This window comes from Gymnodraco acuticeps, unplaced genomic scaffold (genome assembly GCF_902827175.1).
Source record: "Gymnodraco acuticeps unplaced genomic scaffold, fGymAcu1.1, whole genome shotgun sequence".
Lineage (NCBI taxonomy): Eukaryota > Metazoa > Chordata > Actinopteri > Perciformes > Bathydraconidae > Gymnodraco > Gymnodraco acuticeps.
In genome coordinates, this window is record NW_022990595.1 from 1 (window position 1) to 24,119 (window position 24,119).

General features: G+C 41.4%; 1 pseudogene; it reads right to left on the reverse strand.

Annotated features, from left to right (window-relative positions):
- Nucleotides 1–8,252: 8,252 nt before the first annotated feature.
- Nucleotides 8,253–11,699, reverse strand: LOC117554424 (annotated as a pseudogene).
- Nucleotides 11,700–24,119: the final 12,420 nt, after the last annotated feature.

Consider the following 24,119-nt stretch of genomic DNA (forward strand, 5'->3'; position numbering starts at 1 on the left):
GGTTTATACAAGGTCACAAACATATCTTAACATACCAGCAATACCATTTAAGAATGGATTCTTAAAGCAATATAATCTTCTTTTCTTCTTACACCTACAGCGCACACTCCTGAACAGTGTGCTTCTTGTTTACATTTTCCTCTGCACACTCAGATGCAGGACATAAAAATACTCTTTTGCTATTTATTTTCATTTTGCAGCACATTTATACTACCAGAATTTTGCTTTACATCTTTATATTATTTATTTTTCTCAAGTCATTTACTTTTGGTGAGATAACTAAAGTTTAGTTCATTTTACCCTGTCTATGGACTGATTCATTATTAGTTGTTACAAAATATACCCCGCGGGCCCACACCTACGGGAAACAGCGATGGGGTCGGGTGCGCTGCCAGAAGGGTGGCAGTGAAAAGCGGAGGGTCTCGACGGACCAGACCCGGGCGACAGAAGCTGGCTTTGGGGGACGTGGAACGTCACCCTCTCTGGGGGGGAAGGAGCCGGAGCTTGTGCGGGAGGTGGAGCGTTACCAGTTGGATCTGGTTGGGCTCACCTCTACGCACAGCGTCGGCTCTGGAACCTTACTTCTGGATAGGGGTTGGACTCTATTCTTCTCCGGAGTTGCTCAAGGTGTGAGGCGCCGGGCGGGTTGTGGGGATACTCACAAGTCCCCGGTTAGGTGCTTCTTTGTTGGAGTTACCCCAGTGGACGAGAGGGTCGCCTCCCTACGCCTGCGGGTTTATGGGGGGGAAAACTCTGACTGTTGTGTGTGCTTATGCACCCAACAGCAGTTCAGAGTATACGGCCTTCTTGGAGACCCTGGAAAGAGTCCTGTATGGGGCTCCTGAAGGGGACTCTTTAATCTTGCTGGGAGACTTCAACGCACATGTGGGCAATGATGGAGACCACTTGGAGGGGCGTGATTGGGAGGAACGGCCCCCCTGATCTGAACCGGAGTGGTGGTTTGTTACTGGACTTCTGTGCTAGTCATGGATTGGCCATAACAAACACCATGTTCGAACATAAGGATGCTCATAAGTGTACGTGGTACCAGAGCACCCTAGGCAGAAGGTCCATGATCGATTTCGTTATCGTATCATCGGACCTGAGGCCGTATGTTTTGGACACTCGGGTAAAGAGAGGGGCGGAGTTGTCAACTGATCACCATCTGGTGGTGAGTTGGGTCGAGTGGCGGGGGAAGCCTCTGGATAGACCTGGTAAGACCCAAACGTGTAGTTTCGGGTGAACTGGGAACGTCTGGAGGAGGCCCAAGTTCAGGAGGCCTTCAACTCACACCTCCGGCGGAGTTTTTTCGGGCATTCCTGTGGAGGTTGGGGACATTGAACCAGAGTGGTCGGTGTTCAAAGCCTCTATTGCCGAAGCCGCGGCGGGGAGCTGTGGTCTCAAGGTCCTAGGTGCCTCAAGGGGCGGTAACCCTCGAACCTCCTGGTGGACACCGGTGGTCAGGGAAGCCGTCCGACTGAAGAAGGAGGCCTTCAGGGATCTGTTAGCCCGGGGGGACTCCCGAAGGGCAGTTGCAAGGTACCGACAGGCCCGAAGGGCAGCAGCCTCAATCCGTGGCCGAGGCAAAAGCAGCGGGGGTGTGGGAGAAGTTCGAGAAAGAAGACATTGGAGAAGGAACTTTCGGGCGGCACCAAAGTTTGTTCTGGAAAACTGTCCGACCACCTCAGGAGGGGGAAGCAGGGAACCATCCAAGCTGTGGTACAGTAAGGAGTGGTGGGACATTGTTGACCTCAACTTGCATGGCAGTGTTAGGGCAGTTGGAAGGAACACTTTGAGCGGAACTCCTGAACCCGTACAACTCCGCCCTCTAGTTAGAGGCAGAGGCTGGAGTATGACGGGGGATTCAACACCAATCTCCCGGGGGGGGAGGTCTATGAGGTCGTCAAACAACTCCACAGTGGCCAAAGCCCCGGGCGGGTGGATGAGATCCGCCCGGAACATTGCTGGAAGGCTCTGGGTGTTGAGGGACTGTTCATGGTTGACACAGTCTCATCACGGTGCGTGGAATTCGGGAAACGGTTGGTATCCGAAGGCAAGTGGCAGGACCAGGGGTGGTTGGTTCCCCTTTTTTAATAAAAGGGTGGACTCAGAGGGTGTGTGCCAATTACAGAGGCATCACACTACTCATGCCTCCCCCGGGAACGGAAGTTTTACTCTTAAGGGTACTCGAAAGGAGGGGTCAGGACGATTGTCGAACCTCAGGAATTGAGGAGGAACAATGCGGATTCAGTCCTGGTCGTGGAACGACGGATCATCTTTTTACTTCGCCAGGCTCCTGGAGGGGGCCCTGGGAGTACGCTTATCCTGGTCGACATGTGTTTTGTTAGACTTGGAATGAAGGCGTATCTGACGATGTTCCCAGGGACTGTTACTGTGGGAGGGTGCTGCGGGAGTATGGGGTGAGGAGGGCCGGGGTCTCTACTCAGGGCCATCCAATCTACCTTGTTACTCCCAAAGCGAGGAGCATTTGTTGTCCGGGAATCGGCCGCAGTCAGTAAGTCGGACACATTTTCCGGTGAGGGTTGCCTCCGCCCAGGGCTGCGCTTTGTCCCAATCCTGTTTGTAATATACATGGATCGGATTTCGAGGCGTAGTCGTGGGGGAGGGGGTCTGCAGTTCGGTGGATCTAAGGATTGCACCACTGCTTTTTGCAGATGATGTGGTTTCTAATGGCTTCATCGGTCTGCGACCTTCAGCACTCACTGGATCGGTTCGCAAAACCGAGTGTGAAGCGGCTGGGATGAGGATCAGCACCTCCAATCTGAGGCCATGGTTCTCAGCAGGGAAAACCGATGGACTGTCCACTCCAGGTAGGGAATGAGTCCTTACCCCAAGTGAAGGAGTTCAAGATCTCGGGGTCTTGTTCTCGAGTGAGGGAAACAATGGAGCGTGAGATGGGCCGGAGAATCGGAGCAGCGGGAGCGGTACTGCAGTCGCTTTACCGCACCGTTGTGACGAAAAGGGAGCTGAGCCAGAAGGCAAAGCTCTCGGTCTTCCGGGCCATTTCGTTCCTACCCTCAACTATGGTCATGAAGGATGGGTCATTGACCGAAAGAACGAGATCGCGGATACAAGCGGCCGAGATGGGTTTTCTCCGCAGGTGGCTGGTGTCTCCCTTAGGGATAAGGTGAGAAGTTCGGTCATCAGGGAGGGACTCGGAGTTGAGCCGCTCCTCCTTCGCGTCGAAAGGAGCCAGTTGAGGTGGTTCGGGCACCTAGTTAGGATGCCACCTGGGCGCCTCCCTAGGGAGGTGTTCCAGGCACGTCCAGCTGGGAAGAGACCAAGGGTAGACCTAGGACCAGGTGGAGGGATTATATCTCTTCGCTGGCCTGGGAGCGCCTTGGGATCCCCCAGTCAGAGCTGGTTGATGTCGCCAGGGAAAAGAAAGTTTGGGGCTCTCTGCTGGAACTGCTACCCCGCGACCCGACCACGGAATAAGCGGGAGAAGATGGATGGATGGATGGATGGACAAAATATACACAAGACGGCGGGTAGGCAAACCAAGATAGACCCCCCATACAAACAATCAGACAAACAAACATGAACTCGTAATAAACACCAGCGTGACAGCAAAGTTCATCCAGCTCAATTTAGTCCGAATTAAGAGATTTCAGGGGGGGTGGGAAATTATAGATGGGGCGCCTTGACTCGCGCGTCCACCCTTGTATACAAGTCCTAGACCGGTGCCTGAAAGCCGTCCAAGAGCGATAACTAGCTTATCCTCTTGCGACACCACTACTCTTTTCTAGTGGCGCTGTGCCCCCCCGATCAGGAGCCCACAGACTTTTTCCTCTACCCTTTCTCTCCAACAACAGCCCAGTTGACTGTAGTCCTACTCGACCAGCCTATACACTTGCTATCGAGTTCATCACAACGATGAAACACAGTTTTGTTCTACACTTGCTTGCCACTGCCCACCCGTGATCAATTAGCCTATCATTTTATGTATGCACCCCTGACCGACACCAGCTCTTCCAGCAATAATGTAGGGAACGCTTCCAAGCAACGTAGAGAATGTTCCTCCAGCAGAGTAGAGAGCTGTGGCGCATCGGGTGATGCACGCAACTCGCGCTGCCCCGGCCTTGCCAGCAATGTAGAAGACGTTACAAACAACGAGTGCTTTTAGACCATCTCGTTTTTAATAGAGACGGCGGTGGTGTGAGTTAAAGCTATAGACAAAAAGCTGTGACTTTCTCCCTCTCAGCTGCACTTCTCCAGCCCCACAAACACAGGGAGGTTTTACACACACACCCGAGCTTGCAGCTGGAGCCGTGTTTACAGAGGCGATAGCAGTAATATCTCCGGCTGCTTATTTTCAACTGCTGTGTTGGCCGATGAAACCCCCAGAATTCGGCGATTCGTTCAATACAAATCTTTACATTGCTTTCATACAGAAGCTCCACTTTACTGATGCCTTTCTTTAAGGTTTCTCTAAACATGAGCTGTGCATGCTTGTATGGCACTTGTATGGCGTCCCGAGCAGCTACACAGAGGAAATCAGCCAGGACTGAGTCCCCAGACACTGATCCCCTGGGTTTATTATCCCCAAATGTTCATTAACCAAAAACGAAACACAGCCGCTCAGTTTCATAGGTAATTTTAGGATACAGTCAATCACAGATTCTGGTAAGGCAATGTCCAAATGTAGATTTGAAATTACACTTACCAGTTCTTAAGATTTGTTGGTATCCTGCCGACAACGCCAATTTTCAAGGGAAACTTCTGTGTGGCAGCAATGCAGTGGGAGTCACCGACTCAGGAAAGAGACACGGGAAGAGCAGGAGCTTCGATGTCAAACACTGATGGTTTATTTGGAGCTTCGGCCGGAGAATTCACATCACAAGTCACAGCAGCCACAATCTGACTGCACGGTAGAGTTGCCATGTAAATTCTCAAGAACTCTACCACGGACCCATGTATTTAGCTAGTTCCGAGAGCATCAACATGCTGCATAACAAGATAAAATCATAACACCTCTATCAGCTGACGTCAACAGGCAGGAACATAGAATCATAACACCTCTATCAGCTGACGCCAACAGGCAGGAACAGGGAGACAGAACACTGAGAGCACAGCAGCCAAGGTTACGAGGTGCGTGTGCTCAGTCAGTTTGAACTGATAAACAGGGTCAAAGTTATGGGCCTTGGAAAATATTCCCCAACAAGGCTGATTGAGAGAGGTGAAGGGCATTTTCACATGTTTAAAACAAGGCCTTGTTGACGGGGCTGCTCTTCTACTTTCTACGTTCAGAGGGTCGCTTTCAGCTGGCAAGTGATAAAAACCTAATATACTGTAAGAGAAGACCAAAAGAAATGTCATTATACAACTTCGAAGCATTTACAAACATGACAAAGTCATTTCAAAGTGGCTCACTGAGTTCCTTTGTGTCGTGGGGGGGGAACAGGAAGGCATCGAGCTGCAGCTGAAGAGAAGAACATCTTGTTCTGGGATTGAAAAGTGCATTTGGATCCGTCCTCTTTGGCATCATTGACGCACCTGACGAAAACATTTTTTTTTTTAATGCAATTTAAGAAGCCAATTATCATTCTGTATTCTAGCTTCTCTTACCCATGGTTTTCGATAAAGTAGTATCTGGGGACTGATCTCAGGTCAGGAGACCAGCCGTCGATAAACAGGTGTCTGTGTCCCGCATCAGGACCGCTGTAAGAGGCCTCGAGGTGCAAGAGGTCTCCGGTGTAGAAGATACTGGTGAGCGTCTCTCCTGTCCAGTCCTCTACAATTAAACACAAGCATCACTCACCGTAATTGAAGTCAACATATTTCTGTGTTTCTGCTTATACTCAGTTTATTCTGTAATGAGTTTTTGAAACTGTAATTGAGTGTTTCTTTATTGGTTGAAAAAATGCTCTAATTTATAAATAAGGAATAGCCTACTATACTTCAAATATAAATGTTCATTTTGTATTAAAACAATGATAGGTGATTTTTTTTAATTAAAATGGTTGGTTGAATTTAAGAAAAGCAAAACATCCATTGACAATGTCTTAAAAAACTTGTGCAGGAAAATCAAAGACCCATTTATCCAGTAGGTGTACTAAAAAAAAATAAAGAACAAATTGCCCTGCGAAAACTACACTGCTTATGTATGATTTGAGAATTTCAACGTAAGGAATTAATGTCTAGATGTCTATAGAATAAAAAATAAACTAAAATCAGGGACACTTCTGAAAACACAACAAATCAAAACTACCACTTAAGCAACCACAGTTATATATCCAGCATCTTATACCTTGTCTCCTGCAGCAGAAAGGTGAATAATCTCAGCAGTTCAAGTTAGCCATTCATCACGGCGTTATTATTATAGGCACACATCTCAAGAGGCCTTGAGGACAGAGATGAGAAGGGGCGTGACTTCCAACGGTCCTTATACCCCAGGTAGGTGACCATCACAATCATGTGGTACAGCCCTAACCAATTAACACAGTTAGAAGGTCGCAGCTACTTACATAATAAAGAATATATGGTAACACAGTAATACATGGAGTCATACACTGTACATGTGTCTATATGTTATATCTCAACAATCATCAACAACTTAGTCACTTTGGAGCCACAGTCTTGTAGTCCAGCTTCAAATAAATATTCAGAGTCACCAGCAGCAACAGGTCGACACTGACTGCTCTGTGAATGCTTGACTTCTCTACAAAAAAAAATCCCATGGAGACAAAAGGCGTCAATTTTAAAGAAGTCAGCCTTTACCGCAATGATTATGGACACTTCTGTGCATTGTACGCTGATAGTGGATCCCTCATTGAATTGTGGTTCACTGATTTGACTTTCTGTGTCAAACCCTAATGCAGCAGTTTTATATTCCCTTCCTTCAGCATCGATCATTGGTCCATCTCTCAAAGTTCGAATGGCGTCTGCAAAACCAAAAGCAAAAAGTGACAGCAGTGCCACAGAGGCTGGCCGAGCTGCCGTCACCATTGTGCTCTTTTATCAGAAAGAACAGGAAAGCAAAGTAAGCAAACACAACACTACCAGTAGAACAAGTGATCATTTAGGAAATCTAAACCATACTGAATTTAAATAAGATGCGGAAGGTTCAAACTCTCAATGTCAAATACTTCCCAGTGCAGACTAATCACATGGAGAGGACAGCTGGAAGCAATATACTCACTAACTGATGAGAATTAAAAGCTGCAGTCACACCGAAATACCTGCATGTGATTGGCCCACCACCTGACATGTGGGTTTACATCTAGTGGTTACACTGATGCTTCCTTCCTTATGCATCAATCAATGTTGAAATATTATATACTACAGTTAATGAAGAGCAATTTAAATGCAGCCCCATTTTATTTTATTCAACATCAGTTTATGTTTTTGCATGTAGGTTTAATGTGGTATATGAGTACGATTCAGTTCCAGTCCACTGTAAAGTGAAACAAAAACTGACACATTTACAGCTTCACTGGTTTCTGGCTTTGAGTCCCAACAGGCACTTTGTTGCAGGGACCAAAAACATCCCAGGAAGTTTCATCTTCCACACGGCCTTTTAGTCTAAAAACAAATGTGTGATGTCATGAATTGCATTGAGCCAATAAGTCTTGCTTCAGTTTTTTCCCCCAGATGCCTTGAAATAATGGCATCTGTAACTATACTTATCTAAACATTAATATTGTCACTTTTTTTTTTTTAATCAGTCCCCAAAAACAGGAGTGAATAGATTTGCTAAGCTAAAGTAACAACTCAAGGCTTTGTAAACCATCAAATTGTACCTCTAAAACATATTGACTACCCTCGTAGAGGTCTGGGTACTCTATTAGAATGCAGTCTCCAGTCAGAAAACCCAATGGACACAAAGTTATGAGACCATGTTTATATCTTAATGTGCAGGTCATTATATTGCCAGGACCCCATGGTAACTCCCCTTTTAAAGAAGCTACTCATGTACAAAGGCTTTGTTGCAGCAACTGAAGTTCAAATATAAACTGGCTGACCTCCAATACATCACCTTTATACAGCCGTTACAACTAAAGCAAATGACACCCCAGAAAATAAATGCCATGGTGTAGTACCGTTTCTAGCAGCGGACAAGCCCAAGAAAAGACATGGAAGACAAATTGAATTTTGGGTCCCCCCTAAATGTTTACCGTTATATGGAATACTTTTGCTCATTAGGAAACAATTGTTTGCATTTAATTATTTTTAGCTGTGAGCAGGTCATCAGTTTTCCTTGTGTATTGAAACATTAAAAAGTAAACAAATTAAAGTTTGAATCATTTATTATCTCTTTGGGTCCATTGTTTCAGAAAGGTCAGATTATGTTGCAGTGGTGTTGGACAGTGGGGGCACAGCCACATTAACCGCAGCAGTTGGGAGGACTTCATCGAGCGCCGCTGTGTTGGTACTGTTCAGCACCGCTGCCTTCGGCTGCAGGTGGGCCTCAGGAGAGGTTTTTTCTAGAAGTTCAGGAACTTCCTCAGCATCTTCATCTGTAGTCGTAGAAGAAATGTGTTAATGTAAAAGGTGCATTGCAGAGTGCCATTTAAAAAAAGAGTTAAGACTTTTCACATTTTACCTTTTTCTGTTCCACTTTTTTCTTCTTCGTCTTTATTCTGCTCAGAAGCTAAAGTCACAACGTCTACCTGGTTTTGGGTCGATGATGAATCAGGAAGCAGTCCTTTCCTCTGATCTTTGACAGAAAAACAATTCAACATTAAGATTTCATTATGGGCCATTTTAATCTCAATTTAGAGATTGTTAAAGGCTTCAAATGAACAAAGAATAATTCAATACCGGCATTGACTTACCAACTCTGTTTATTCCACTCCTCCGGCTGCCATACATTGTAGATCTGCTGATTTGATCAAGAATGGAAGAAGGCTCCTCTGCAGGTATGGGCCGGCTTTTCTGCTTGGCTGGCAAGACCATCATCGGACCCACTCTGGCCTGATGTTCCCACACTAACACAAACCAGCACAATGCATGTTAATTCAGTTACCCAGCCATCATCACGTCTAAAACCTATGCCAAAACATGTGTCACAATTGATCATTATGACGACATCTATTCTGCAGCCAATATTCATCATACAAGTTTCTACAAGCTCCCCACCTGTACTGGTCTTCAGTCCGCTCCTCCAGAGGGGTTCACGCTCTTCTGGCTTCACAAACCCTCGAGGCCTAAACTTGCTCGGGCTGCTGGGAGTTTGCTCAACTCCAATTGGTCTTTTGCATTGCCCACATAAGTAGTCATTACCATCAGCGGACTGCCATCTGATAAATAAAAAAACATTCAGCACCAATACTTTGTTTTTTGTGTGTAATTTGACATATTTTAGACTGGATCTCACTTACCTTCCATTCACAAAGGTGCACGCCTTGGTTGTTGCATCTGTGCTATTTATTGGAACAGCATACAGGCGACATGTGATGTAGAGCTATGAGAAAAGCAGGTGTTGGGAAACATGCACTCACAATCATGTTTAAGGCAATTTAATAGAGCCTCACCTCCCCTCTGTCCTCATTATAAAATCTGAAGGCATCAATGGACATGTGGAGCTTGTCATCCTGTGTCCTGGCTAAGAATTGAGACCTTGAGCCTGGAAGCTGAGAGTCAACAAAGCACCTATGATGAGGAAAAACAAAAAGAGCAACACTAAATTAGCACTCATTGACTACTATAACCAGAGTCTACATTACCCACAATGCAACTCCACCACTAACATTTCTAGTCATATAGACCTCCATGGGACCTTATTTCTAAAAAAGTATGTATTGAAGTCAATGGATCGAAAGATCATCTTTCGATCCCGTTTGAATTGTGCCACGAATTACACATATGACGTTTGTCAATTTAAAAGATAATTTTGCAAGTCAAAAAATAAAAGTGTGTCGTAAAAATGTGAAGTAACACTTTTTTTTTTGGTGTGAAACCGCTCAATGAACTACCTCTCGCGTCACAGACCAAGACGGCCGTCACGTTGGCACATTTCACTTCTTCCTTTCAGAATGAGGCGAAAAGTATTAAAAGAGGTGAAAATCACTCCAAGTCTGGGCATGTTGAGAGCTGCACATACACACAAGAGGAGTTAGTTGGTTCCTAAGAGCCAGCATGCGGGACCAGGACTCGTAGTTTCTAGTTGCGTATTTTTCATAGTCTTATATTTCAACAGTTTTACTACAAACTGACTTTTTTAACATGGAAATTATTTTTAAGATTAACAAACGTCATATGTGTAATTCGTTGCACAATTCAAAGGGGTTGAAAGATAATCTTCTCTCTCCATTGACTTCAATACACAATTTTTCCAAAATAAGGTCTCATGGGTCGAAAGTAGATGGCCGGGACTTCGCCTCTCTATTGGCAAGTTCTGGAAGTAGTTCTTTAGAGTCAGAACTGCACAAATCTGACCTGTGCCTTTGCCAATTGTGGCACAGAAAGGAAGAACTAGAATACCAAAGATTAAAAGCAAACTGCAGCTAGCCTTAGCTAATGGCTAACTTGAAGACGACACTAAAGGACTGATCTTTTATTAACCTGTCACTCGAGTCAGCATTGCTCGTGTCTGAATTAAACCACTTGAAGAGCCTTACACATTAAACAGCTCCCTCTAGGGTCAGAAAAATACTTTACTTTTTGCCATTTAGCAATTTGCAGCCTTACCCATTTTCAATGAAGGCATGCCTGGGGCTGGAGTGCATGTCAGGGCTCAGTGTAGCCACGCAGCTGCTCACAAACACTCGGAGCTCCACGTGATGCCCAATTCTGACCGAGGCCTCGATGCCGATGGGCTCACCGAGATGAAACACATTAGAGCCTCTTTTGTACTGCCAGTCACCTGCACACGGACAGAAAAAAGTACTAAGTGCAAATAGAGACATGACAACTCATAACATGAGATAATTATCAAAACCCACTTGTCATGATTCTCAAGTTAAACTGCAACATTTCCACTGCAGCCTGTCGACATGAAGGGGATCCAGGTAGGCATGAGTGAAGAACTGGACAAACTGTACTTCCTAAGAAACAGAAAACATGCATTTAAAAAAAAGACAGACATCATTCAAAGATTTTTACAATGTGAGCTTTAAAAACAAAAAGAGACAAAGACCTTTCGTAATGACATTCAATTGGAATTATAGCCTCCTCCATTCGAACAACACCATATGGAGAAGCCTCAGGAGAGTATATGAGCAGGTTTGTGTAGATCAGAGAGTCCTCAGTTACCTGTGGAGAGTAGACGTGTTTAAAACTAGAAGCTATAATGAATCATATTTGAAATGAAATATATTTAAAGTTACCCAGTGTCTGGTGCCGCACTCCACAAGTCCAACACTGATACTGTACTCATCTGCTGAAGACGCTGTAGCTCTGCAGTACTGGTTGTTGGTCTCTACTCCAAGGCGTATCTCGTCACCATCAACAGGAGCTCCAACCGCAAACATATCGGCTTTGATAACAATCTCCAATGAGTCTGGATGACAGGTCACTCTGATGGTATTCACCTGCTGCGGTTCCTCAGCCGGAGACTTCTGCTGCTGCTGCCCGAGTTCTGACCTGCCTGTGTTCGCAAGGCTCTGAAACGAAGCATCTTGTGTGGATGGGAAAGCAAAAGAGGAGCTAACACAGAGTCCTACAAGGAGGATAACCTGAAAATTAAAGGCCTCCATAAGTGAAACTGATCGGCTGCTCTCTGTCTTCCTGACTGACTCACAGTAGGCCTATGGTTCAAGGTGAGCGGTGAAGCTTTTTAAACTCTAGCCGATCATTATCCTCATCAGAACAGCACACCTGCGTCCAATCAGACACCCATCAGCTTAATTGGCTTCACACTCTGAACTCAAGACATGAGGCTGATTGAGAGAGAGGTGAAGGGCGTTTTCACATGTTTAAAATGTGCATATATTTGCTTCATTGCTTGTTACTTTGGATTTTAAATAAACTGTTAGTGTTGCAGTTCATGAAAAACCATGCAGGAAGCATTTTGACATCCCCTGGATCCTTAATTTGTACACATCATATTATTATGGTTGTCTATGGTGTCATTTTATTATGTTTTTAATCTGTCATCCATGTTTTGTTGATCTGTATAAACTGTAAATCCCGCAGGGACAAATGTATAACTTTTGATTTTGGGCTACATAAATAACATTCGATCTAATTTGATCTTTTGTTTAAAACTAGGGCCGGGACTCGATTAAAAAAAATAATCTAATTAATTATAGGCTTTGTTATGAATTAATCGAAATTAATCACATTTTTAATCGCATATAAATATTTGACCTGAGAACAGTGAGAAGCAATTTTTTTCACATGGATTTTAGTATACCATTAGGCGCATTCACACCGCAGTACTTTTCCCACAAAGGTTCATGAGAACTTAGTTCATGAGAACAAATGAAGCCGCTGACGTCACTTCTTCTTCTTCTGCTTTGGGTTTACTGGCAGGCCGCAAACCACTTCACGGCGTATACTGCCGCCCAAAGTCCCCGGCCGGAAGTCCCCGGAGTTGGGGACTGGCTTCAGTAGAAGCTGCTGGGAGTCCCAGCAGCCTTCCGAGTAAATCGCCAGAACGCCGACACCTCCTCGTCTCCACCGCTCCCATGTTTTATTTTGTGTTGCCATAAGTTAGTCTCTCTGCGTTTCTGCGCTGGGCTAATGCTAATAATGCTAATGCGAGGATAATAAAATGGCGGCTTCACCAAACTTTTTGGGAGTTTTACGGGGCGTGGTTTGCAATCGGCCCAGCCAATCAGAAATATAGCTCTTTTCTCACAAGAGAGCCGTACGAAAGTCCCTGCTCTCTAGCAGCTCTGCTCTCTAGCAGGGACTTTCGTGGGGGTAAAAAGGTTCTCATGAACTAATTTTAGTACCGGCTCTTTTTGGTGTGAACCATAGACTGTATGGTGTGAACGCGATAAAAGAGGCTAACGTCCACGCTAGCTTCCACGCTAGCTGCTATATGTTTTTGCATTGAGGTGATACTTGAGGCTTGATGTGCTGCGGTGATATGCGAATTCCTTTTTGCATAATTTGCACACAACCGTGCTCTTATCAACGCTTCCATCCGTCCGTTTTTTAAAACAACATTTCCCACTGTGGTTTGTTGTTGTCTGAAGTCATGAACGTTAGTTGGTGCTCCAGTATAATCGGTACGCCTGAAACTCATCCAGTGAGAAACGTTCCGCGGTGCAAAAATAAGTGCGATTAAAATGCGTTAATTTTTTTAACGCGTTAATTTTTGTGTAATTAATTAATCTTAATTAACGCGTTAAAGTCCCGGCCCTATTTAAAACATAAGACATGTCATACAAAAATCCATCCATGCAGTTCAAACTAAAAGAAAGTATTGAAAATGCATACAAATAATTAAAATAAAATAAGATCTCAACTAATTTAAATTGACTTAAAAAATATAAATCCATAGAGTTGAAAGCTAGTCTTAATGATCCATTTCAGATGTTCACCCTGTACTGTTGCCTAAATACTTTGATAATGTTCTGTTATTTTAGCTTGATTGATTCATTTTTGTTTTCTGTTCATTATTTTCAGGTATTTTTGGTGATTTATTGTAGATGTTAGAGTTGAAAGGGGGAGACAGGGGAGGACATGCCAGACATGTTCAGCCAGCTCAGGATTCAAACTGGCTTATTAGTTATTGACATAACCTCTTTCACTCTTTCCTGTTCCTTTGCTCTTTTATATTTGGACACATTGTATTGTCTTGTATGTGAAGAGCGCTTTTTTTGGTGCTGTAAAAATATATATGTTGTGGTGACCACTGTATTACAGACTCCCTCCGACTCCCTATCTCTCGGCACTACAATGTATTATTATTTATGATTGCAGAGCTTCTGAATCGGCGTACATGTTTACAGGACACTAACTTATAATATATCCACCCCTTTGCTGCTGATGACTCTCCTCCTGACCTGCACTTTCACACTCATCTTGCAGACACCAGACATATCCAGTGATATTATGGAAAACAATACAGTAGGCGGACTATTATATAGTGACATCAGTGATCATTTACCTGTTTTTATTGTCTATCACTGCAGTTCTAAGAAACCTAAAGTCGCCAGCCATTTCAAATACGAAAGATTGAGAACTGAAGATAACATAATTGCATTTAAGAACGACTTCCTAAATGAGAATTGGAGGGTAGTATATGAGAGAGACGATATTGACAAGGCCTATGATCAATCAATCAATCAATCAATGCTTATTTATATAGCCCAATATCACAAATGTTACATTTGTCTCAGTGGACTTTACAGTTTGTACAAAATATCAGTATGACAATACGACACCCTCTGTCCTTAGACCCTCACATCGTACAATGTGATGAATTTCTAAACATTTTTAAATCACTTTATGACAAAAACTGTCCTGTGAAACAATGCAGAGAGAGACACAAACAAACTCACAGTGCATGGATCACTAATGGCCTAAAAAATGCCTGCAAAAAGAAAAATACACTATATAGACAATTCATTAAATATATAACTTCAGAAGCAGAAAATAAATATAAAAGATATAAGAATAAATTAACCCATATTCTGAGGATATGTAAAAAGAATACCATAATAAAATATTAGAGAATAATATGAAAGGTTTAAGGAAAGTATTAAATAGTGTCATTAGAAATGGAGCAAAAAGTTCAGGTTACCCTGAATTTTCTGTGGACAAAAATAATGTTATTAATAATACAGAAGATGTGGTTAATGGTTTTAATGAATTCTTTGTAAATTAGGGGCCAGATCTGGCAGAAATAATTAAAACCATAGAAACAACTAAAGGGGAAGATACGGACCTCTGGAATGAAAACAATAGCTCTTTCTTCCTCACACCAGTCGAAGAAAAATAAATCATAGATACTGTGCGAAAATGTAAAAGCAAATCCTCGACCGATTGGAATAATATTGATATGATTATAGTAAAAAACATTATTGAAGAAATTGCAGAACCATTGACACATCTCTTTAACTTGTCTTTTCAATCTGGTAATTCCCAAATAAAATGAAAATAGCAAAGTTACACCATTATATCAAGGGCGCCAGAAGCGGGGGGGCCAGGGGGCCATTGGCTCCCCCACTTTTCAGCCCTGCCCCACAATTTTGCTGTACACTGTACAAATCCCGTTTCAATAATTCCCCTCTACTCTAAAGTCGCATCTAAAACGCGATCTGATCTAGCTGTGTATATTTTGTTATTTTTGATTGTTATATTCAATCTCATTAGCTACAGGCATTTTTGAAGCTTGTCAAAGGAAGATGACAGCTCTCCCTCGCCACTCTGCTCTTCCACAGCGCAGCTTCCCCTCCCTCCGCTGAAATTATGAATGTAAGGCATTTACTGTAGTAATCATAGATAACACGGCAGGGTCCGTTACAGTTTGTTTTTATCTGATTTCAAATAAACAAAGTCTTGGCTTTCAGAATATTAAACTTGTTTCGGCAAATTCAGATGATAAATACAACTTTGAAGCTTGTAACGGCATAATTACAAGCGGAGAACGGAGTAACTTGACGTCACAGCAGGCATAACAACAGCCGTGTTTCTCGTGAGTGTTTTCCCCGGGAAACAAACACAATACACAGAAACGCAAAAATACACTAACACACACACGTAAATACACACACACATTCACGGGCTTCACCCAGACCAGTAATCCAAACGACATTTTTCCAAGATCCTTGAAAAGCTTTTTACAAAAAGACTTGACAATTTCATGGAAACAAATCAGCTTTTGGACGAGAGTCAATATGGATTCAGGAAAGATAGATCAACATCTATGGCACTAATGGAATTAAGTGAGGAAATAGCAAACTGCATGGACAATAAAAAACAAGCAGTGGGAATATTTATAGACTTACAAAAAGCATTTGACACCATAGATCACAACATTTTACTGACAAAACTGGAACGGTATGGCATCAGAGGGGTGGGAATAGACTGGGTGAGAGATTATTTAAGCAACAGACAACAATTTGTTGAAATTGGTGAACATACATCAGAATACATGAACATAACTTGTGGAGTACCTCAGGGGTCTGTGTTGGGTCCAAAGCTGTTCATAATATACATCAACGACATTTGCAGAGTATAAAATATATTAAAATGTATTTTATTTGCAGATTACACTAATATTTTGTGTTCCGGTGACAATTATAAAGAGCTAATGGAAGTGATAACAGCAGAAATGATTAAAGTAAAACATTGATTTGACACAAACAAATTATCATTAAATATAAGGAAAACAAAGATTATGTTATTTGGAAAACATAAAACAAATCCACAGGTGCAATTAATACTAGATAACACATAGAAAGAGTATATGAAATTAAGTTCCTTGGTGTGGTTTTAGATCACAAAATCAGCTGGAAACCTCATATCACTCATGTAAAAGCAAAACTGGCTAAGACTATCGCAATATTGGGAAAAGCCAGACACATTCTGGACTACAACTCATTGTATACTCTATAAAACCACTAATATAGGCCATATCTGATTTACTGTGTGGATATTTGGGGGGAAAACAAACCGTACAAAACCAACCTACAGCCGTTATGCACATTACAAAAAAAGGGCTATAAGAGTTATCAATAATGTTGGATATCTTGAACACACTAATGTATTATTTTTGAAGTCACACATATTGAAGTTCACTGATCTGGTTAATTTTAAAAGAGCACAAATCATTTACAGAGCAAGACATAATCTACTATAGGAAATTAAAAACATTGTTCATAGACAGAGAGGGTGGGTATACTTTGAGAGGAAATCTACATTTTAAACAACTCAGGGTCAGAACAACTCTGAGAAGTATGAGTATAACAATCTCTGGGGTGATTTTATGGAATGGTTTGGAGCAGGAGTTAAAACAAAGCACAAGCATAATTCAGTTTAAAAGGATGTACAAAAACACTTTTTTGGAAACCTATGAGAATGAAGAATTGAAGATGAGAAATGATTGTATATGTATGTATAAATGTAAATGTAAGTAGGAATAACTTGCATAATGATTTAAAGGACAATCATTGTTCAAGTAAGGGGTAAGGCAAGGCAAGGCAAGTCAAGGCAAGGCAAGGCAAGTTTATTTATATAGCACTTTTCAACACAAGGCAATTCAAAGTCCTTTACAAAAAATGAAAGACATTAAGAAAAAGGCATTTCAAATCAGTCATTAAAAATAAAAGCTAATAAATAAAATAAACATTAAAAGAAAAAATACATGGATAAAAGTTTCAGTGCAGTCTAAGATATGAATAGTTCAATTAAATATTAAAATAAAAAGTACATGGATACAAGTTACAGTGCAGTCTAAGATATGAATAGTCCAATTAAAAGCAGCGACAAAAAGAAAAGTCTTCAGCCTGGATTTAAAAGTAGTCAGAGTTGCAGCGGACCTGCAGGTTTCTGGGAGTTTGTTCCAGATATTTGGAGCATAATAACTGAACGCTGCTTTACCATGTTAGTTCTGACTCTGGGGACAGAAAGCTGACCAGTCCCTGAAGACCTGAGAGATCTGGATGGTTCATAATTTAGCAGGAGGTCAGAAATGTATTTTGGGCCTAAACCATTCAGTGCTTTATAAACCAGCAGCAGTATTTTGAAATATATTCTTTGACACACAGGAAGCCAGTGTAAAGACTTCAGAACAGGAGTGATGTGATCCACTTTCTTAGTGTTAGTGAGGACTCGAGCAGTGGCGTTCTGAATCAGCTGCAGCTTCCTAATAGATTTTTTAGTGAGACCTGTGAAGACACCATTGCAGTAGTCGAGTCTACTGAAGATAAAAGCATGGACAAGTTTTTCCAAATCCTGCTGTGACATTAGTCTTTTAATCCTAGATATATTCTTTAGGTGATAGTAGGCTGATTTAGTAACTGTTTTAATGTGACTGTTGAAACTCAGGTCAGAGTCCATGACTACACCTAGATTTCTGGCTTTATCTGTTGTTTTGAACATTGCAGACTGAAGCTCAGCGCTAACTTTTATACGTTCTGACTTGGCTCCAAAAACCATTACCTCAGTTTTATCTTTGTTTAATTGGAGAAAGTTCTGACACATCCAGTCATTGATTTGTTCAATGCACTTACTCAGTGTTTGAATTGGAGCATAGTCTCCTGGTGAAATTGTTGCGTAAATGTGTGTGTCATCTGCATAGCTATGGTAACTTATTTTGTTGTTTTTCATTATCTGAGCCAGTGGTAGCATGTAGATGTTAAAGAGAAGAGGCCCCAAGATGGAGCCTTGAGGAACCCCACATGTCATATTTGTCAACTCAGATGTGTATTTACCTATAGAAACAAAGTTGTTTCTGTCCTTTAAGTAGGATTCAAACCAATTCAGAACTGTTTCCGAAAGTCCCACCCAGTTTTCCAGTCGGTCTAGTAATATGCTGTGGTCAACAGTGTCAAACGCAGCACTGAGATCTAATCATACTAACACTGAAGTTCTGCCACTGTCTGTGTTTAAGTGGATGTCATTAAAGACCTTTACAAGAGCAGTCTCAGTGCTGTGGTTTGGTCGAAAGCCTGACTGGAACACATCGAAACAGTTATTTAAGTGCAAGAAATTACTCAACTGTTGAAAAACAACCTTTTCAATGATTTTACCTAGAAATTAGAGGTTTGATATGGGCCTGTAATTGTTCATTACTGAAGCATCTAGATTATTCTTTTTTAAAAGCGGTTTAATGACTGCAGTTTTCAGGGCCTGTGGAAAAATACCTGAGTGAAGAGATTTGTTTACTATATGAAGTAGATCTGAGGCCATGCAAGGCAAAACATCTTTAAAAAATCCTGTTGGAATAATATCAAGGCAGCAGGAGGAGGATTTCAGAAGTTGTATAATGTCCTCTAGGTTTTTATCATTAATCTGATGGAATTGTGTCATGGTGTTTGAATTGATGTTAAGTGGACACAGAGACAACACATTTGCTGTTCCTGATGCAGGGCACTGACTGCTTGTCTGATTTTCTGAATTTTGTCTGTGAAAAAGGAGGCAAAATTATTGCACAGCCTGGTGGATAGAAATTCAGAGGCTACTGACACTGGGGGGTTAGTTAGTCTGTCGACGGTAACAAACAAGGCACGTGCGTTGTTTTTGTTTTTGGTAATGATGTCAGAGAAGAACGATTGTCGTGCGTTTTTCAATTCCAAATTATAAAGGCCAAGTCTCTCTTTATAGATTTCAAAGTGAACCTGGAGATTTGTTTTTCGCCACCTGCGTTCAGCTTTTCGACATTCTCTTTTTTCTGTTTTCATGCTCATGGCGTTTCTCCATGGAGATATTTTCTTGCCAGACACTTCCTTTACCTTAGTTGGAGCAATGGCATCTATAACATTTTTAATTTTTGAATTAAAATGATCTACTAGCTCATTTACTGAGATGTTAGCAGGGGCAAGTGTGGAAGGAAAATTCTGAGTAAACATTTCCCTAGTATTTTCAGTTAAATATCGCTTTGTGATTATCTCTTTTTGAACATTTTTGTGAACAAAAATAGAGCTCTCAAAGAAAACACAGGAATGGTCAGAGAGTGCAACATCAGTCACCACAACCTTAGAGATATTCAGACCCTTTGAGATAATTAAGTCCAGAGTGTGCCCCTTATTGTGCGTGGGCTCCGTCACATGCTGAGTCAGTCCATAGCTATCAAGAACACAAAACAGTTCTTTAGCCGCTCTATCCTGGGGGTTGTCAACATGGATGTTAAAATCACCAACAATGACTAGACGGTCAAAGTCAATACACACTATAGACAGCATTTCAGTAAAGTCATCAAAAAAGCTTGCACAGTATTTGGGTGGTCTATAGATATTTAGGAAGGCCCCAGTGAGATGATAGTGAACTGTTCATGAACTTGTCATGAAAAGTTCATGGAATATCAGTGAACCATATTCATGAACAGCTCATAACAAAGTTGATGAACTGTTCATGAAATTTGCATGAACATTAAATGGCACTAGGGCATTTCATGAACTACTCATGAAACTCCTGTGCTGGAATGGTTCATGAACAATTCATGAAATATGGTTTTAGGCAGGTTCATGAACAATTCATGAAATGGACTTTTCAGTGAGTGTGTAGGGATATTCAGTATTCAACCAAGAACATTTCAAGAATTGTTCATGAATTAACCATGGTTCATGAACATATCAAGAACTGTTCATAACAACTTCATGAACAGTTCATACCCAGTCACTGAATATAATTCAATGGCTGGCTATGAACTGTTCATGAACTGTTCATGTACATGAACTGTTCATGAACCATTGACTGTGGGTCAATTGGCAACCATAGAAAACAACAATTATGTCAATCACAATGGAACTTTATTCAAATTAACAAACATACATGTATACAGGTGGAGCACTACAATTAATCCTATCACTATTTGAAGCACAGTTCTTGACACTCAGCTGCACAAATTTTTTTGTTACGGGTCCCAAAAGCTTGGGTACCACAGCAACAATAAATGATTTCTGTAGAAAACAGAAAAGTGCAGCAGCAATAATTATACACAGGATCCGGTTGATCGTCTGGATTGCTTCTTATTCAAAATTCAAAGTACACAGTTACATTCAAATAGCTGTACTTTACAAACATCACATTTCTCCATTTAAGTTATCCGTCTGTCACAGTCAATTACTGTATCTCAAGGAGAAATTCAACAAAGTCAATATAAACACATAACGCTATCAAATAATACTTTCTATCAATATATCTATCTTTACCAAATATAACATATTATGGAGATCACAAAAATACACTGTCAATGTTAATAAACAAAAAACAAGGCAATGTGCCTGCAAGACTTCACTCAGGTAAACCAAACATATTACCCGTGCGCAGCAGCTAACCTGCCTGCGAGCCTTCACTCAGGTCACATTTACCCAGGCGCGGCTGAAGCCCGCGAAAATGGCATATATTGTTGCCGACAGTTTAGTATTTTTAAAATACCGTTACTATGTCAAACATGCTCAAAACTTTCTGACACGCTCTCCTAAACATCTCCAACATCATATCTAATTCACACACGTTAACATCGATCATTTTCATCATGTACTGACCTGTAGAAAAGAGAAAAGTGGAGCAGCAATAATTATACACAGGATCCGGTTGATCGTCTGGATTGCTTCTGAGGAGGGGGCGGAAGTGTCCCCCCTAAAATAACCCAGATGTCACCGCTCACCTGCCAAAGGTTCCACCTTGGCGCTACTTACTCGTACTGCTTCTCAAACAGTACAGATAAACCATAAAATGATATGAATGTCACCAAAATAAATACAGATAATGTTCAGTTTCAAATTCACTATTGTTTTGTTTTAAGATTAAAAGTTTAAAAAAATAAAGAAATGTTCAAATAGTAGATGAATATTCAAGAGGTCTTTAAAATCATCACACTGATCATCAAAAGTTCATAAAATGCTCATGAATATTCAAAAATATTCTGAACTTGCCAAAATCATCCAAAATTCATGAAAGGCTCATAGTCATGAAAAGTTCATGAAATGCTCATGCAAACTTTTTGGGGTTTTAATTATAATTTTGTGATTGGCTGGATCATGAAAAGTTCATAAATTGCTCATAAAAGTCTGTCATGAGCAAAACAGGAACTTTATATGAATGAACAATGTTCATAACAATTTCATGAACTGCTCTTTAAAATGGTTCATGAGCATTTTAAGAATTTTGGTTCATGAACATGACAAGTGAACATATAAGGAGTTGTTCATGAATGTTTAATGAGTGCTCATGAACAGCTCATAAAGTCATGAACTCCATCTCGCAGGGGAGAGCTCGAGAGGAGCATTTCAGCTGAAGGGCCACATATTCAAAAGAATCAAAGTTTCCATACGATGTCTTCCTGCATTGAAGGGAATCATTGAACAGAATAGCAACTCCAACCCCTTTCTTATGCATTCTTTCCTGACTCATAAAACTACAATTGGGAGGGGTTGATTCGATAAGAACAGCTGCACTGTTATTTTGTTCAATCCAAGTTTCTGTTAAAAACATAAAATCGAGATTGTGCTCAGTGATAAAATCATTGGTTTTCCGTTCAAATCTGCAACTTCACTGCTAGATGCCACTATATCCTACACACTGGTCCTTGAGGTAAAGTGTGTGACTACTTCATCCACCACATACTACATGCACACTTTAAAAATACCTTCAATGAAACACTGAATAGGTCTCACATACCGGTCATCCGCTTTAGAGAGAAAGCACCTGTTGAATACACAGCAGGAAGAGAGAGGGGCGGCTGCTGAGAGTGACTGCCATCAAACTTTGTCCTCCTGTCCCGGAAAGGTAACAAAGTCAGCCGAGAAGAATAAGTCACAAAAAAGATTCTCTGCACAACACAATAAAAACATCTCAACTCTTATAGTGACAGGAAACAGGAACAACAGCACGGGTAGTTCTTTTAATGCCATGTTGCCCGGCGACTAGTAAGATTATCAGCTTGTTTTAGTAGATCACAGAGTCCTTAGATGTCTATAGAGAATACAAAATAACTAAAATCAGGGACACTTCTGAAAACACAACAAATCAAAACTACCACTTAAGCAACCACAGTTATATATCCAGCATCTCCTATTAATCATCAACAACTTAGTCACTTTGGAGCCACAGTCTTGTAGTCCAGCTTCAAATAAATATTCAGAGTCACCAGCAGCAACAGGTCGACACTGACTGCTCTGTGAATGCTTGACTTCTCCCAAAAAAAAATCCCATGGAGACAAAAGGCGTCCATTTTAAAGAAGTCAGCCTTTACCGCAATGATTATGGACACCTCTGTGCATTGTACGCTGATAGTGGATCCCTCATTGAATTGTGGTTCACTGATTTGACTTTCTGTGTCAAACCCTAATGCAGCAGTTTTATATTCCCTTCCTTCAGCATCGATCATTGGTCCATCTCTCAAAGTTCGAATGGCGTCTGCAAAACCAAAAGCAAAAAGTGACAGCAGTGCCACAGAGGCCGGCCGAGCTGCCGTCACCTTTGTGCTCTTTTATCAGAAGAACAGGAAAGCAAAGTAAGCAAACACACCACTACTAGTAGAACAAGTGATAATTTAGGAGATCTAAACCATACTGAATTTAAATAAGATGCGGAAGGTTCAAACTCTCAATGTCAAATACTTCCCAGTGCAGACTAATCACATGGAGAGGACAGCTGGAAGCAATTACTCATTAACTGATGAGAATTAAAGCTGCAGTCACACCGAAATACCTGCATGTGATTGGCCCACACCTGACATGTGGGTTTACATCTAGTAGTTACACTGATGCTTCCTTCCTTATGCATCAATCAATGTTGAAATATTATATACTACAGTTAATGGAGAGCAATTTAAAATGCAGCCCCATTTTATTTTATTCAACATCAGTTTATTTTTTGCATGTAGGTTTTAATGTGGTATATGAGTACGATTCAGTTCCAGTCCACTGTAAAGTGAAACAAAAACTGCCACATTTACAGTTTCACTGGTTTCTGGCTTAGAGTCCCAACAGGCACTTTGTTGCAGGGACCAAAAAACATCCCAGGAAGTTTCATCTTCCACGGCCTTTTAGTCTAAAAACAAATGTGTGATGTCATGAATAGCATTGAGCCAATAAGTCTTGCTTCAATTTTTTTCCCCAGATGCCTTGAAATAATGGCACCTGTAACTATACTTATCTAAAAATTCATGTCACTTTTTTTTTAATCAGTCCCCAAAAACAGGAGTAAATAGATTTGCTAAGCTAAAGTAACAACTCAAGGCTTTGTAAACCATCAAATTGTACCTCTAAAACATATTGACTACCCTAGTAGAGGTCTGGGTACTCTATTAGAATGCAGTCTCCAGTCAGAAAACCCAATGGACACAAAGTTATGAGACCATGTTTATATCTTAATGTGCAGGTCACTATATTGCCAGGACCCCATGGTAACTCCCCTTTTAAAGAAACTACTCATGTACAAAGGCTTTGTTGCAGCAACTGAAGTTCAAATATAAACTGGCTGACCTCCAATACATCACCTTTATACAGCTGTTACAACTAAAGCAAATGACACCCCAGAAAATAAATGCTATGGTGTAGTACCGTTTCTAGCAGCAGACAAGCCCAAGA